The sequence below is a fragment of the Hydra vulgaris genome, chromosome 05, assembly GCF_038396675.1.
Source record: "Hydra vulgaris chromosome 05, alternate assembly HydraT2T_AEP".
Classification (NCBI taxonomy): Eukaryota; Metazoa; Cnidaria; class Hydrozoa; order Anthoathecata; family Hydridae; genus Hydra; species Hydra vulgaris.
The window spans coordinates 44562151-44568150 of NC_088924.1; positions in this window are offsets into that span (position 1 = coordinate 44562151).

The window sequence follows — 6000 nt, forward strand, 5'->3', positions numbered from 1 at the left end:
ATTAAATACTGGCATACTTTTATATTTTTAACCTCTAATTTACTTCCAACAAGGTTGCAAAAATCACTATTATGTTATGAATACTTTAAAATTTAGGATAGATTAAAAAGCTAGGAAAGGGTTAACTAAAGACTTAAAAAGTTGTAGGCTGTATAAAAAAGGAGAACACGAAGATGGGTAAGAGTTAAAAAGTTTTTTGTTGTGAAAGGAAAAAAACTGGATTAATTAAAGTTTTTAGAGCATGAAGAGACAAAAACAGTAAAACGATGCAAGCTGTTAAATAAGAAGCCAAGCAAGAACGAGCTTTGGTTTACTGTAACAGAGATGATAGCTTGTTTAAGCGTTGACCATTGTTTAGAGAAACAGCATAAAAGAGAAAGGCTATTATGGTGATGATCATGGTGATGATAGTGATGGTAATTATGATGATGATGGCGATGATAATGATCATGATGACGATAAATAAGAAGATGATAATGAATGTAAGGATGATAATGATGATTATGATGATCATGTTGATCATAATGATGTTCATATATGCATATATGTGCAAAATATAACATGAACTTTGAATAAAAAAAGTATACTTTAAGATGTATAAATTTTTATGTAGACTTGGCCACAAACCCGGCCTTGACTTTATTTTAATAAAACCAACCCTAGCCCTGGTCAAAAATCAACCCCAATCAATTACTATTGCTATGAACAATAGTTAACATAAGTTGACAAATATGTTGTTTTAAACATTATGATCAACATGATCATCATAATCATCATTACTATCATCATCATCATTACTATCATCATCATCATCATCATCATCATCATCATCATCATCATCATCATCATCATCATCATCATCATCATCATCATCATCATCATCATCATCATCATCATCATCATCATCATCATCATCATCATCATCATCATCATCATCATCATCATCATCATCATCATCATCATCATCAATATCAATATTATCATCATCATCACCACAACCTCCATCATCATTATCATTATCATCATCATCATTATCATCTGTTATTATTAAATGTTAACTACCTTTCTTGGCATCAAATCTCCTAGCATTTTCTGGTGAATTCAAAGTATCTAAATGATAGTTATTTAAAGTTATAACTTCCAACAAATTTTTCTTTTAATGCTATTTAAAGTTATTGCTTCTAACAAACATCTAATATAAGATAAACTAAAGTTAATCTTATCATAGAAGACTATAGCTCCGCTGCTCCTACAATTAAGCATACACTTCTGAAGGTAATTAAAAAAGTATTTATTTCCATTTAATAATCAATAACTTTTCGCAATAAAATAATAAGAGAATAAGTTAGAGAGTAGACACTTCATATACAATTTCCTTTTTTTAAATTGTATTACCAAATACCACATATTGCATATTACACACCTCACAAATGCTAAGTTCTTGTCAGTGTTGTTATAATCCTCACTAATACAAATTTATTAAAAGAATATTATTTTACCACAAACTTTATCAACCATTTTAAAATTACTCTTGAGTCCTTAGTACAAAGGATAAGGAGGGGGGGGCAGAGAGAATTAATAATTTTTAACCCACCTTAAGCATATTAGGAACCCTTCCTCCCCCCTTCCTGTTTATCAATTTATACTTGATATCAATAAAAAATTTATGTCTCAAATCTAAACAAATCTAAAATTCATTAAAAATCGGCCTTAAAAATTAAAAAATTATTATTTCAGTCACAGATAAAACAAAAACTTTCAGTGTAAAAAGGCTTTTAAAAACGTCGACCAATTAAATCTCAATACGTAGAAAATGAGCTTTTGGTTTATTTCTCACTTGAATATAAAACTTATATCAGTATATTAAATCCTATTAAAATTATAACAAAACAGCTGTTAGAAAAGGCACATTTGACCCCACGCTACGCTAGAATTAAATAGTTTTATGTGCGTTTTGTAAAAAAAATTAGTTTGGATTTATAAATTGAAATTTTTAATAAAAAATACTTATATCATAACACGGCGTCCCATCAGAAGTTTTTAGGAACTGATCCAGATAAATACAGTTTAGAAGAAAAAAATTCCTGTAATAGAATTTCAGACAACTAAAAACCTCTTTGCAAATTCTTAATGCTGTTTAATAATTTTAGCAAATTTTATTTAATAGAAACGAAATAAAGAAATGATATCAGTAGTACTATTTTTTTTTTAACAGAAAATAAAATTATAAGATTTAATAGAATAAAAATTTAAAGTTTCACAATTATATTGCTTAAACTTTCAGGTCCAGCAATAATAAAAAAAATATTTCAGATAAAGAAATTAAAAACAAACAAACAACAACTTAGAAAATAGATTTTCGAACCTTAACAAACAACACTTTTGACTGCAAAAAGACCATAAAAAGAACTAAATAAAATTTAATTGATTTGTTTTATTAGAAAGTGAATTTCTTAAATTATCATTTAAGGAACTCACTTTTTAATTCTATAAGATTTTTACAAGAACTTTCTTGTAAAAATTTTAAGGGTTTTATTCCAATATTCACTATAATTACGGTATAATTACTATAATTGAACTTATTAACTATAAATACTTTAGATTTTTTTTATAGCTATTTTTTAATGTACTTAAATGAAGAATAGTGTGCATTAAGAAATACAAGCAGCTTTAAAGCGGTAAAGAAAATATTTCATAAAGTATATTTACAATCTTTAAATATTGTCAACAAATGGATTTAAGTAAGAACACTAGCTGAAAACTATTCATAGTAAAGAAGTGAGAGTGACATTTTAATTGTGTTGGAGTATGATTGGGTTGGATACTATTAGATTAAAACAATAAACAATAATTTTCATTTACTCAACTAAATTATTTATTTACCATTCAAAAAGGCAACATCGTAATAGCAGAACTAATTGAGACGAGTTCCCTTCGTATTGAAGGTCTACTTATATGCTGAGATTTGAACCTTTAATACTGCTACTATGGCCAATAATTATTCTGAACTCTTTCGCAGTGCTTTAACCAACTGAGCTATCCCAGCTCAGATTAAGATGCAGCTTATGTAAATGAAATAAAAGGTGGAACAAAACTAAACCAAAAAAAAAATTGTTTTCTATTACCTGAACCAAATCAGGCACAACCTCAATAAAAAGACACTTTGGTATAGCATTTAAACAGAGTGCAGCATAGAGACTCAAATTCAGCAACAAACAGCATTAAGTTAGTTGTGTCAATCTCTGAGCATGTTATTTATCATACTCCAAATAGGTGTGGTTTATGTAAAATGGCCACAAAAGATAAACTTTAAGAAAAAGATTAATATTACCTTTCAAAATGCCTTCCTTTGAAGATTATTTGATTGAAAAAAATGAGCTCAATACTTAGGGAATTCTTATGAGACCATGCAGCTGAGATATTTAGAGATTTCATCAACACCGTATTTAAAAACATATAATTGAGTGTCTGAAAAGTTGTAGATACTACAGCGTATCACTTTTCAGTGGTGAAACCACAGATTTAGCGGTATTTAAACAGGAATTAGTTTACATAATTACTGATGCATGTACACATTTATTAAATATAAATTTTGATAGAGCAAATATAAATCTAAGAATTTATGCTGGTTTAGGTGCATTACTAAAATAAAGTTTGCTTTGGCTGGAAATTGTGCACTGCTTTAACCGACAAGTTGAACTTGTGTTTTGAATCTTCACAAACTATTCAAAATGCCATAAATTATTGAACAATTCAAGTTAAAAATTAAACCTTCTTTAATCAAGTTATGCTTTAAAATGCATTTAGAATGTCATCTTCCTTGAAAACTGTTGATGAACTATTTTTAACAAATCTATTACTTTGATTTAAAGCCACCAAAATGCTGCAATAAAGTATAAAAATTAGGCAAGGTTATGGGTAGTTTATCAAAACAAAACACATTTGCAGTACTCAGTGTTATAATTACAAGTGAAAGCGATAAAAATTGCTTTACAAACTTATGGTTTGTTAATGTCACATATTGAACAATTAGCTACAATAAACTTCCAAATATCAAAAAAAGCAAAAATTAAAGATATATATGTATATATATATATATATATATATATATATATATATATATATATATATATATATATATATATATATATATATATATATATATTTGACAACAAACTATCCCTTGATTAACTTAAAGGTTACAGATTGGGATCCAGTTATTTAAGGAGCAAATGAAAATGTCAATAATTCAACAACAAAATTTTTGGAAATTATCAACAAGTTTCTTGATTATTATGCACCATTTAAACTGTCTACAATAAAAACACAAAAAACTTTATCTAAACCATGGATCACCTCTGGGATCATTAAGTCTATTTAAATCAAAAATAAAATACACAAAAAATTTATTAAATGTACAAATCAGAACTTAAAATTAGAATACTTTCAGTGTTTTAAATCTTATAGAAATCCAATTAACAATTTAAATTGATACTCTAAAAAATTATACTACCCAAATTATTTTAATGAAAAAGTAAGCAACCTGAAAAACACCTAGAAAGGGATTAAGAGCATAATTAATTTAAAAGCAAAGAATAAGTTATAGATAAGTTATAGTTTAATAACAAATAATCATAATATCACAGCAAGAAAATAATTGCAAATACTCTAATTGAGTATTATCAAATTTTCTACAATAGTAGAAAACCTTGCATCGAAAATAATACTTCTGAGAAATGACTTCAGCTACTATCTTAAAAACTATAATCTTATCTCATTTACTCCATTTTATATAACTCCAAGACTATATATCTGCCATTAATTCAAAAAAAAGGTATAGAGCCAAATAGCCTTTCCTCAAAAATATTTATATTTGCATCTCAAGAGCTGAAAACAATAAGAGAGGCTCTTGATCAGAAAAAGTTTGCCGGAGGAGTGTTTGTGGATCTGCAAAAGGCATTCAACACAATTGACAACAAAATCCTGCTATCAAAGTTTTCTCATTATAGTGTCCGGGAAATAGCTCTCCAATGATTTAAATCATTTCTATCTAATTGCTCTCAATTTGATGATATTGCCAATACATCCTCCTCTACTTAATCAATATCAGCAGGTGTTTCTCAGGGCTCGACTCTTGGTCTTTTTCTCTTCCTTATGTATACGAATGATCTCAACACATGTATCCGATATTCCAGAACATAACAGTTTACTGATGAAGCCAATGTTATATTATAAAATATAAATAAAAATAAATGAATTTAATAAAAGTAATATAATATTATATTATATATAAACAAAAATTAAAAAAAAACGGTCTTTTCAATAATTTAGGTTAAAAAAATATAATGAAAAATTTAATGTATATATTATAAATATACTAAATTTTTGATTATATTTTGATAAACTAAATTATTGAAAAGAACTTTTATTTTTTTATATTTTTTTATCGTTGTAATGATTATATCGATAAGTTAGAAAAGAAAAGATTAAAAAAAAAAATTAATGAATGAAATAGATAAAAAGAATGGAAAAAAAAGAAAATAACAACTATATACATATCAAAAAAAGATCGGCAAATCAAGATTTTTTTATTTTTTCATATATTTCTGTAGTTTTCTTTTATATTTTTCTTAGGATTCTTATTTACAATTTATTTTTAGTTAAGATGTTATGCAATAAAGGTTTTACTTGATATTTTTTGTTAGCTATTGTTTTATTTTTTAGTTATTAATTATTCTTAAATTGTGAAATATGATTTTTTATACAGCTATATATTATTTGTTTTTATTTTCATTTTAGCTATTTATTATATGTTTTATTTTACCGTGTATTATTATTTTATATTTTTTGTCTTTTATAATTAATTTTATATTGTTGTTGTTTTGTTTTTTTGTTGCCAAAAGCACTTAACGTAATTTTTTGGTTTTTAAGTAATGTTTGTTGTAACTTGTGTTTTGTTTTGATTTTCTCAGTGTTTTTCTGTTTATATTTTATTTATTT